General features: G+C 39.4%; 1 long non-coding RNA gene across 2 annotated transcripts; it reads right to left on the reverse strand.

The window, feature by feature from the left end:
* Nucleotides 1-3,174: 3,174 nt before the first annotated feature.
* Nucleotides 3,175-11,871, reverse strand: LOC128807570 (uncharacterized). Of its 2 annotated transcripts, XR_008437200.1 has the most exons (4): nucleotides 11,758-11,871; nucleotides 10,684-10,790; nucleotides 4,635-4,833; nucleotides 3,175-3,289 (listed from the first exon to the last, which is right to left on the reverse strand). It is a non-coding gene; the product is annotated as an uncharacterized LOC128807570 (long non-coding RNA). The 2 variants fall into 2 exon arrangements; XR_008437199.1 differs by lacking the exon at nucleotides 11,758-11,871 and having other exon boundaries at nucleotides 10,684-11,168.
* Nucleotides 11,872-12,400: the final 529 nt, after the last annotated feature.

Below are 12,400 nucleotides of genomic sequence, written 5' to 3' on the forward strand. Positions count from 1 at the left end.
GCTGCTAAAAGCAGAGGTTGCCTGTTCAAAGTTATTAATAGTTGTGAGTGTGTGACCCAGTGAAATAACTGGAATGGCATATGGAAAATAAGAGGATTTATCAATTACAAGATATTTCTTTATCATTTAAGTTCTCTGTTACATTTCAGTCGTTCCTGGGCAAACAGTGTGCCGATTAGTTCAACTTCCCTGGGGAACAGATCTGACACTTTTTTCTTCCCTGAGAACATATTTTCACACTTTTAATCAGAATATGCTGACACTGTCTTGAATCACAGGAGTATGTCAAAATCCATAGTAAAGCCTGTAAAATGGCACTTGCAGGTTGGCTTTCTGGTTTTATATTTCTCGGTGTTTTTACCTGTAAGGAAACAAACTTAAACTTGTACAGAAATATATATACATATATACAGATATAAACATTTGGTGACAATTTTGGTGATTGACTTCTGAGACTGATTTCAGATACTGGTCAATAAAAGCAGAGTTTAGAGGCAACTGGCAGCCCTGGGAGTTGCTATCAGAAGTAGGAATGACCCTGTTTTATTCCAAAGAATATAAACTGATATCCAGGCCCCTTTTTACTTTCCCATTGATATTTCTCATTAGGATCAGCAGCACAATCTGAAAACAAAGCAGGGCTTAGTGTGGAAGGATTATGCTGTTCCACTGCCACTGATTCAAATGGATGTTCCTGGATTTCCCTTAATCATGCTGGGATGTCTCCAATGCCATTGTTACTTCAAAGCCTGAAAGAGGCTCTGCTGCCCCCTTGTTTTCCAGCCTTTCACCTACTATTTCTTGCCAAATATGGCAATGGGAAAGATGATAAAGGAATTGCAAAAATATTATAAAGTATCTATGTCTTAGCAAAAATAAACTGTTAGCACCAAAGTATTTGCTGTAATTCTGAGAAACTGTGTCAAAGAACAGAGTACATATTCTCTTTGCATTTTTCCCTGACTGGAGAAGGTATAGTACAGTGCATTGTCTCCATTAATTCTGATGTTTTGCATCATGATGATTCACTTCCCATTCAGCAGAAGAGCTATGCATGCAATCTTAAAATCAAAAGGGCATTTTTGCAGCCTCAGAGTACAGTTGGGACATGGATGGGAATCACTGTCATTCTTGTTCCATCTTTTTTTTTTCCCTTGATGACAAATTTTCACCAGTAGCAAAACAGAAAGAAAAACTACTACTACTACTCTTAATACTACTACTACAAAAGTAATTTAAAATGCTTCCATGACAGAATAATCTCTGTCTGGTCTGTAGATTGCTGTGTTTCATTGTGGTGCTCTGGGCCACACCAGTACCAGGACCCTTGTCCTCCACCTGCTCCTAGCAGGGAGCTGCCCAGCTTGGAGAATCCCATTGCTTCAGGGCTTCAGTGCTGGGAGGGGAAGGGCTGCTGTGAGAGGGAACCACAATAAGTAACCATCAGAGCCCTGCTAGAATCCACATTTCTGGGATTTTGTGGTTTTGTAATTTGTGTGTGGATACTTAACTAGGTCTAGAGCTTGGAAGATGTAGAGTCTTTTCTCAGCTTTCCCAAGGCCATTCACATCCCTGTCTGGTTCTAGAGCTATACAGTGGGGTGGTAAAATATCTTTATTTTACTTTCTAGTTGATTCTTCTATTAGATTCAGAACTAGCTGTGTTTGCAGGGTCCATCACCCCTGAGCCATGTTCCCTCAATAATAATGATGGAAACTTAGCCAGTGAGCAGTCATATTGCAATTGTGATGGGTCATGGGACATGGAATGTGGGTCAAAGTTTGACATTTTGTCTTAGTTTGGCCCTCATTCTCTCAAAACCTTTAAAAGTATTTTTATAGCATGTTTCATAGTCCCTTCAGGATCATGAGTTAGTTCCTCTTCTCTTCTATTTTTCATATTAGATTTATGTTTTGGCTCAAATCAAAACCCACTGTTTTTAGTTACAAAGCTTTTCATTAGTTTTAAGAGCATTGTTTCCCTTTGCATCAAATATTAAAACAGAAACATTATATTCATGGAATTAAATAATCTGAATATTTTTTACTAATGATTACATTTAGAAGAACAATACTGACCACTTAGGAGATTTGAATAAAGACAAAGTGCAACACCAAAGGCATGTTATACGTGTGATTTGGTGAAGCTGCTCTAAAAGTAAGCAGCTGGCAATAAAGGAATAATGTAGCTTGCAAATGGTATAAGGTCTGTGGGTCATCTTTGCCAGGATTCCTGTTCTCACAGAGCTGCATTTTGCTTATGGCATTTGAGGTAGGTTACTGGTTTTGTATTTCAAACGTTTTCACTCTGGAAGGGAAGGTTTGCATTTCTTCCTTTGGGACCTACTTTACAGTGACTTTTTTCAACATCAGATGTGACAATAGACTCGACAGAGAGCAAATATTTGTCCTTCGCTGGGGTTGCTCCGAAGCCCTTTGCAACAAGAAAGGATCACAGCTGGCTGGGAGGCAGCTCTGGGGCATCCTGACTTCACTGGGAATTTCATTTAGTGCAGACTCTGATATATTTGAGGGAGAAGAAGGAGTAGCATTTCTCAGAGGAAGCACTGAGTATGTTGAGGCCAGCTCTTTTGTTATTTCAGGTCAGCATACATTTCATGAGTATAGTGCTTGAGTGCTTTGTCATTGCACCGTGTCAGGTGACAAAGGTATCAGCTCTCTCTTTTAGCATTTGTAGCATCTTCCCAGACCTGAGTCTGTATAAATTGTGTCACCTCTTCTTAGCAGCTACTGCTGTCCCTTTGAGGGGCTGCTTGTGAGGAAGAGGTGTGCCTGGGTGTGTGGCTCCAGGCCGCTGGCACAGACTGCCAGCTGTGGCACACCACTTCCTGCCTCTGGCCAAGCATCTTGGATCTGCAGAGAATAAAAAAAGATTAGTGGCATGATTTGTACAGGCAGCCTGATGTGTAACACCTACATACCTTTAAAATGCAACCTTTAGTCTTTAGCTTCTTCTTAAGGAAAAGAGATACTTGAGGAATGTGCAGCAACATGAAAAGCTGTATGTTTGGAATTAACTACATCTTGCCCTGAGAAAGGAAGCTGGAGGAAAGAGCAGTGGAAATTTGTAATCTTTGTTTAGCATAAAGGACATGTTAGAGGGCCATGCATTTAGGAACTTCAGTGATAAGTGTCTTACATCTGACTAGGTCTCTGGTGAGTCTTCACATTGATTGTGGTGTCTAACACAGGGCTGCCTGCCTGAGCCTGGCTCAGGGAATTTCTTTCATAATAGAAATAGACTTTTGCTGTAAAGGACAGGAAATGGTCTGTGTGGAGAACAAAGAATATCAGGGTTGATTTAAATCTTTAAAATTCATGACTCTACTTTTGTTTATGGCTCTACTCATATCCCTTGAAAATCATAAACCTTTCAGGAAGAAAATCAAAATGAACAGTCACTTAATGCTTTTAATGTCCCTGCAGCTCTGAAATGCTATTTACTTCTGCATTTTCTCTGGAGAACTGCAGAAACATGACTGTTGTGCAGGTGTCAGCATTCATTTAAAATAGTTCGTTCCCAGTTACAGCTTTTCAGGAAGATAACTTGATAACAAATAAACTTTCTGTTTTGAAATCCATCAATTTGCTCATTAAAAAGCAGTAAAGGGTATTTCCCAGAAGGTTATTGATCCTGTCAAATGTAAAATACTGATGTCAAATACTGCAGTTTTAGTATTTCCTGAATGAAAAGGCAAGACATATTATTCTGTCATATAATATTTCATTACTGCTTCATGTTCTATTGTTAAAAACGTGTTGAATAAACAATAAAATGGATTTTTACAATAAATGTTGAGAACCAAGAATGGGTTAGTTTTCATGCTTACAGGGAGAAAACAGTAGTGTGTCTGGGACTTGTTTTTGTAACATTATTAAAACATCTTTTTGCTTTTTAAAGAGAATACAGTATCTTGAGAGTTTTTGGGGTATGCATGTGTATGATAGAGTAAAAGTCATCTACCACTGCATCAGTTACCATCACTTCAGCATTGTGTTCATATCAATGCATGACACTCACAGCATCACTTCACCTCCAATTAAGCTTATGTTAAAAGCTCATACTTTTAATTGTTCTTAAGCATACTTATTTAAAACCCAAAGCAAAACTTTCATTTCTAGCTAAAACATAATTTGAAAAACTTACAATATTTCTTTAACTGTCAGATTGTTTTTTTTTTCCCGTGGTGAGTAACTACAAAATTTAAAAAACCTGCAGGTGTTTAGAACAGGCAGTTGTCACAGTGACTCCCAAAAGCGTTTATGTCTCTTATGCTGGGGATTAGGTCAATGATTTCCACTATTATATTATCTATGCAGCTGTTGATGGCAAATTTTTAAAATTTTTATTTATCGAAGAAACAGATCAAATAATTAGAAAAGATCCATAGCTGTGTTTGTATTTGCCTTTTTTCTTCCATTTCCATATATTATCTGCTCTCAACAATAAGGAAACTGAAGCTGCAGCCCCCCACAGTGACAGATTATTATAAGCAAAATCCTTTCAGACATTATGGAGAGTTAATTTTGAATAAAGTAGGTAAAAAAGCTATCCTACTTATTGAAAAAGGCAACACCTAACATATTTACATTAGCTGGTGGACCATAACTGACCTTACCAGCCAGGCTGCCATCAAAAGAAGCTTAGGATTTCAGTGCAATAAGCCATGGGCGTATCTACACCCCACAAGTTTAATGTGTGAGCTTGTGGTAAAACAAAGAGACGGAGGCTGTAAGCAATGCCTGTTACAAGCAGCAGGCTCCCAGTAGCCTGGTGAGGGATTTTGCAATAGGATGTTGTGTTCTTGAAGTCCTGAAATGAGATCGGTGCAAAAGGTGAACAAAAACAACAAGTAAAGGTAAACAAAGAATGTCTGCAATCATTCAGTACCCACCAAACCCCATTGATAAAGCTGTAAATTCATTTCAGATGTTAAATACAGAATAAAATTTATTGAAATCTCACAAAATGGATACTTGAAGAAGCAAATTTATGGTTTTGATATGAAAGATTGAAATACAATTTCATTTGGATTTATGACTGTGATATCATTATGATACTTTATATGTTTAAAAGCTGTGATATTAGTAATTTCAAATGAAACTGTGGCTGAGCTCATGTTTCTGTAGCAAGTCTTGGATAAGTGTCAGTGTCTAATATGTTTTTAAGTAAAAATCTAATTGGGATTTTTTATTGCTTCTAATAATATTCGTAAACAAAATGTAGTTTTGTGCTCATTATCTGTATTTTCTTTTCCTTGCAGGATTTCCTGCCCCAGTAAGTCTCATAGCTTCAGATTATTGGATCCTCTTTCACTACATTACGGGGGAGGAAATAAAGGAATATAAGCCAGCATCAGTCCAGGTTTTGCTTCTTCGTCAAGTCTCTGCTGGAGGTCTGAGCTGTGATTCAGGTCTGTGATGTCCTCTAAGCCAGCCAAACCTTGAATATGTGCTTTCCTCACAGTGGGAAAATGCAGTGTTTCCATAGCAGGTGGGAAGCTGAGCTGGTTGGGAGGGAGTCCCCCCACTTGTTTAGGGACTTCACAGATAACTGAAGCTCACAGAGGGGCTGCTGCGCTGCTAGTGAGGTGTGGATCCTTTCTACAGATGTTGGCTGAGGCTCTGGCTTGAAAAGAGAGTCTGTGTTGTACTCATCCTTATCTGGCAGCAGCAGAACATTTACCATTTCCTGCAAACAGCCTGTCAGTCTGCTGGAGCCAGCCCTGGGGAGGTTAATTCAGTGCTGTGAGAGTATTCATAGTCTGTCAGTGCACTGAGGCAATATGGGGCTGTCACTCCATGCCATGGCTTAACCCCAGCCAGCAGCTAAGTATCATGAAGCTGCTCACTCACTCCCTCGGCTCCCTGCGGGATGGGAGAGATAATTGCAAAAAAAAGAAAAGGTAAAACCTGTGGGTTGAGATAAGAACAGCTGAAATATTTCAAATTTTCCAGCTTCTTGTGCAGTTCCTCCCTAGCAGAGCATGGGAAACTGGAAACTCCTTGACTCAGGGTAAAAACTGCTTCACAAAAATTAAAACATCACTGAGTTATCAACATTATTCTCATGATGAATCAAAAAAACCACAGCACTATACCAGCTACTGAGAGGAAAATTAACTCTAGTCCAGCCAAAAAAAAAAAAAAAAAAAAAGAGGACATATTAAAAAGGAGGTAGTCTGTAACTACCCTTCAGCTAGAGCCAGCTTTACATGGTCCAAGACTTCTCACCACATAAAACACTGAATAAAGGAATTTGATGTAAGATTAATAACAGCTGCTGCTAACTATAGGATCTAAAGGGCTTTATATATTTTGCTTACTGTGAAACTATCCCTCTCATGTCTTTATTATCTCAAATCAGTAGCTATTCTTGTCATTGAGAGTTCCTAAAGCCTAGTGGCTTCACAGTCTACTGACTCGGAACGAAGGTCAGACTGCTGGTATTTGTGATCTATAATGTGCTTACCCAAGCAGACATGGCTGAAAAGGACCCCTCGTGGTGTTTGCTGCCACTCCAGAGAGGAGCTGTAGCAGCAACAAGTTTGTTTCCAGGCCCAAGGGGCTGTCAGAGGTCAATGTGTCTGACTGCAACCAGTTTGTACTATTAATGGAGGAGTGCAGCTCTTATAACTGATGTGCACCTTGTGAGGAGGTTTTGCAGCACTGAGACTTGTGCCTTCGACATACTTTGACTAAGGCAACCCCTGGTGAATCAGTTTTCCTACTTTCCTACAAATTTCTTACAGAGATAGAGGTGTCTTTCAAAATCTTAAGGGAAATAAGGATTGTATCTGTACAAATGAAATATCTGGGCAAAATCCCTTCTAAATTTTCAAAGGACTTCATCTTGTACAGGAAACTTGAGGTACAATTTCGAAAGACTGTTGTGCCCAACTCCTTCATGTTAGACTTTAGTCTTTCTAACTAGTCCCTGTCTGAAAACAAAAAGTGATTTACATTTGGAAACAGGTGAGATCTATATTAGGGAACTTAGGTATTTATAATATATTAGGTATTTATAAGATATCTATATTTATATATCTATTTCTATATATATATATCTAAATCTGAAATATCTGTCTAGAACATCCCCTGGTGATAGTCAGTAGATGAATAGACATTTACTTAGCTAATTTCTTCTTCCTCATATCAAATATCACTTAATTGTGGTGCACCTCATGGTGGAGATATAGAGTCAAGTGAGATGATTTCTTTCAGGAGGCTGTGGTGGAGGGGCTGACCACCACTTGCTGAGGACTCAGAAAAATTGCAACGCGTGGCCCCACCAGCCCTGAGGATCATTTATGCTTTTGAAGGCAGTGGTTGCCATGATACATATCCTTCCACTCTCTGGTTTTGCAGTGCCACTGCTGCTGCCCCGTTCCTTGCATTCAGAAAATCACGTGTACTTCTAACCATTACTGTAATGCCCAAATATCTGTTTACATTTTGAAAGTAACAATGAAAAAAGGAAGAAACTTACTTGAAGGTGTACGACCAACACTCCCCTATTCTGATCATCTGAAGTTGTATATTCTCAGCAAAATTTAGAGGGGATTATGCCACACATACACCGTTGCACACATATCTTTCCAGTCTGAAAAGCATGGCTGCAGCGAACCAGACACCTCTGATGAAGGGTGTGATTAAACACTCACACTATTATCCTGATTTATATGCAAATAAGCAACACTAAACTGTTTGCAGGATTCAAACAGTAATCACTGACCCACTTCAACAAATGAGGAATGCAATCATGCTCCTCGTAAGGACGGTGAATACATTTCTTTTTGCCATTCATTTGAGCAGAAGGCTCTCGAATTCAATGTTTTATGTTCAGAATATAAATTAGTTTCCTCTTGTCTGAAGGTTTATTTCTGTAAGATTGAAGAGAATGTCACACTGTTTTGTTCATACACTACCCTTCTGTATTAAAGATACATTTGAAATTTAAAGATACATCTGAAATAAGGGGAAAAAAACCCCCAACTCCGCATAGTTAATCTGTTTGCATATGTTTAATCAACAACAGAATAAAAATAAAATGCATTTCTTGTTTCCACGTCTACAGCGTGATCCCGTAGCCCCACCTGGTGTTTACAGGGAGCGCTGCTGCTTTAGTTATATGCACTATATATTCTTTTTAGATAGAAATATACATACGTTCCACAGGCATCTCTACGGTTTAACCTTTTTGAATGGCTACGAAAAGGCTTCTAAATTGCTTTTGTGCCATCAGAAATGTCAATCCTTTACAGGAAAGGTGGGTATTTAAACAGTGATAGACTTTTTGCAATGTACCCCATAATACTTAACAATGCCAAGAGATATGTTTACCGGAAAACATCTGTTTAGATGCTTTACTCTTACTGTTTTCTTTGTGGAAAATATTTTGGCTGAAACTCATACCTTGGCAGCAGTAAATGGTCTGGTAAATTAGAAATCCATTACACTGGTTTCAATAAAGGAGAAAATAGGGCAGTAATTTTTTGTAAGTGGGAATAAAATTTAAAAGCATTTACAGAGATCCACTTGAGGTTACAGAAATTTAGTGTTAGTAAATTGGAAAATTATTTCATAAATGAGCAAAGGATAATATATTTTTGTCCAAATCTAAGCTAATTTTAAAGTAATTAATGAGCATATAATTTGCCCTTTTCCCTTTCTCTGTTTCTCTCCCCTCTTGCCTTGGTGCTGGCAAATCATGATGTCCAGTGCATTACTTGGTTTTCTCTGCAGCTTTGAGCTGTGCCTGGCATTGGGAACACGAGGGGGACAGCACCTGCAGCTGGTGCTGCAGTGGTGCAGAGGTGCCCCACAGAAGAGCACCGTGTTGTTTCTGCTCCAGTCTTGTTACACAGGAAGAGGCTTCCTGCTTGTGGAATCTATGGAAAGGAACCAAGTCATTCACCTATGTCTTATGCCTTTCCTCAAGGTTGGATGTGGAACTTGTCCAGTTCTGCCTGGGTGGTGAAAAAATTCATTCTGCTGCTCACAGTGTCTCTTCAGTTGCCCAGAAAGGAAGTGGGTCTTTTGTGGTGCCTATTACTGTGCAGCTGCAATCCCTCACAAAAGCAGGCTCTGGATCTCATTGCCCTACTGTCATTATGAGTAAGACTTCAAAGCCTTAAAGACTTTAACAAGTTTAAGAGCAAAGAAATTTCAGCACTTTTTCAGTGGGTTTAGAAATAACACATTCTGCCAAGCAGTCTCTTACCACTGTCATTGACATAATTAAGTAATTATGGCTACAGGAGTCCATGGAGTGCAGACAACCCTGCCAGCACGAGCCCTGGCCTGGTGATGTGATGGGGTCCCTGGGTATGTGATGGGGTCCCTGGGAGTGTGATGGGAACCTTGGGCATATGATGGGGTCCCTGGGTGTTAGACCATTTCTCTGTGACAGGGAAAAGCTGCTAAGCTGTCCTGGTGCTTTGCGGAGGCAGCACTGCATATGCTGAAGCGCAGGATGTGGATTTGTGTATGACATTAACCTGCAGTTCAGTGGCATCATCCAGGGAGAGGAGGCATCGAGTTGTGCATAAGGCAGTCAGGAACAAAGGGTGTGTTATTGTTAAACCTCAGTCAGAAACTAAGACAGCCTCATGCTCCACTTGCACACTCTTCCTAGTGGGATGGGGAGAGAGAATCGGAAGAATAAAAGTGAGGGAATTTGTGGATTGACTATAAAGACAGTTTAACAGGGAAAGCAAAAGCTATACATGCAAGCAAAGCAAAAAAATTGAATTCATTCACCACTTCTCATAGGCAGGCAGAGAGAGTTTAAGTGGCAAGTGGTTTAAGTAGAATAATTACAAATTCACCGTGGTAAAAAAAGCAAAAAAAGATCAAAGGCATTGAATGAGAAATCTAGACAGACTTCTAAGGAATGCTTTTGATGCATGCAAGAGTACAATCAATATTTACACCTCTAATGCAAGAAAGCACAATAGAGAAACTCTGGACAGCTCTTAGTCTGAGAAGAATAAAAAATCCCCTGTAGCTGTCCCTGCATTCAGAATGAGAAATTTCACAGAATGAGAGTGATAAATTCAGAAGACAGAAATAATGGAAAATGGCCACTGCTTGTAGGTAAATTTAATAAAACTGGTGGAATTTAAATAAAGACCCAGGAGAAAGCAAATGCCAAATTTCTACAATAGCCAGTGGACAGTGGAAAAGAAATAGAACTGAACAATTCAACAGGCGACTTAAGAAAACAGATTGCATCTGTTGAAGTAATTAGTTATTTCAGTGGAAGCAGTAAGTCAAAAGATTTTTTTTTAAATTGAGGTAAATGAAAATTTATTGAAAAGATAAATGTGCACATTTGACTTGGATCAAGATAAGCCTGATACATTACAAAAGGAATGATGATGATTCAGTGCACTACTTGGATGCAGGGCTGCAACTGTACAGAAGCAGTTTCCACTAGATCTTAAGGAGTGATATATAGCACAAGTGCCCATAAAGCTTAGTGAAATAAAATTGTGCGTGAGCAGGGCTGCACTTTATGATTAGGAAACACTGAAATCACACTGTACATCTAGCATCTAATTCAGAGGGGTCTCAACATGCTACTTCTCCTTACTTGTAATAATTAGCCCACATAATTCAGGGTTATCATATATAACTGAAGCAAAGGACCCAGACATACCTTCCTGTCAGCAGCAACAGTCAACTGTAATGCTGAATATTTTTTAATTAATATATCCACCGTGGGCCCATTGGTCCAAAACACACTCTGAAGGGAAATCTGTAGACCTGGTGAGAGGGTTGTTGAGTTACTGAGTTTTTCTGCTATAATCTAGGACTGAGACAAAATTCATTTCTACAGAGCAGCTTTCACAGTGCTGTGCTGTGCACTGGTGGCTGAAAAGGTGCTGGTAACACACCAGTGTGTTGGCTGCAGCTGAGCAGAGCTGGCACAGCATCAGTACAGTTTCCCCAACTTCTTGGCCAGGGGTGGGCACTATCCCAGGATGGGACACAACCAGAACAGCTGACCCAAGTAATCCGAAGGGATATTCCATACCATATGGCATCAGCTCACATATAAAAGCTAAGGGAAGGAAGAGGAAGAGGGGAATTGGTTATTTACAGTATTTGCCTTTTGGAGCAACCCCTATGCATGCTGAACCGCTGCTTCCTGGGAAGTGGCTGAATGTGAAGTAGAGAATTAACCCTTCTTTTTCTCTCTCTCTGCTTGTGTGCGTGCAAACTTTTGCTTTTGCTTTAGTAAACTGCCTTATCTCAACCTATGAGTTTCCATCTTGTTTTCTCTCCCCTGTCCAGCTGGAAGGAGAGAGATAGAACAGCTTGGTGGGCACCTGGCATCCAACCAAAGTCAGCCTAAGAAACTACATAAAAGAAAGGAAAATTGAGCATTTTGGGGTTTTCCCCATGTTTAAAGAAATCTATGCCACAAACAATATTTTCAATTTTAATACTGTAAGCTCTTAGTAAAAGCAAAAATATATCAGCAATGCAAATCCCATGTCAAACCCCACAAATTTTGGGGGAATAGAGCTTATGTTGTTGCAACTCTTTTGCGATGTCTGAATTCTCACTGCCATTCAAGGACTACAGTAAACTTCTGAAATGGGTTCTCAGTCTTAAAATATACAGCATTAGCAAAGGATTTGTAGGACATTCATGAGACTTCTAATGTTGCCAAATCATTTAGCAATTTCATATAGCATTTTGTAAATCACTTTGAAAGATCTCTTACTTTGTAAAACATTACAAAATGTGCAGCTCAGAGAGGCCACCTGGACAATGTTCCCAAGACAGGATCAGATATGGCAGCAATGTTTCTACAGTATACAGGACACCCCTTGTGATTTCACAGCACACAAGGCAGAACAGGAATGTTCTCTTGTTCCAGGGAGGGCAAAATGAGGGAGTCAGAGACATAATAAATAACTCACCATATTGTAAGTTACCTTTGTCCATTAGCAATTTTACCAAGCACAGCCTGTGCTTCAATTCTGAAAGAAGTTAACAAGTTGCAGGACAAAGCAAGCCTAATCCAGTGGTGACTAATGCAGACTAACCTCCTACAGCAGTGTGCTTTAGCAACCCAACTTCTGCAGTTCAAGATATTCCAAGTCTCAAAAATTTTGAAATTGGAATTTATTATCTAGTTGGAGGCCAGCTTTGTAGCTAGTGTGAGCTGATTCTCAATTCCTTATGGAAAGATTACCAGAACAGTTTAGAAAGTGTGTAAAAGACAATATAAATAATATTGAAAAGGAACTCATTTGCTCCAATCCTAGACTGAACTTGTGGTGATGGGGATGACACCATTTTGAATACAGAAAAAAACATCCTCAAGCAATGCTTGTAGAATGTAATATACTAGAAGAGTTCAG

This window comes from Vidua macroura, chromosome 5, assembly GCF_024509145.1.
Source record: "Vidua macroura isolate BioBank_ID:100142 chromosome 5, ASM2450914v1, whole genome shotgun sequence".
Taxonomy (NCBI): Eukaryota; Metazoa; Chordata; class Aves; order Passeriformes; family Viduidae; genus Vidua; species Vidua macroura.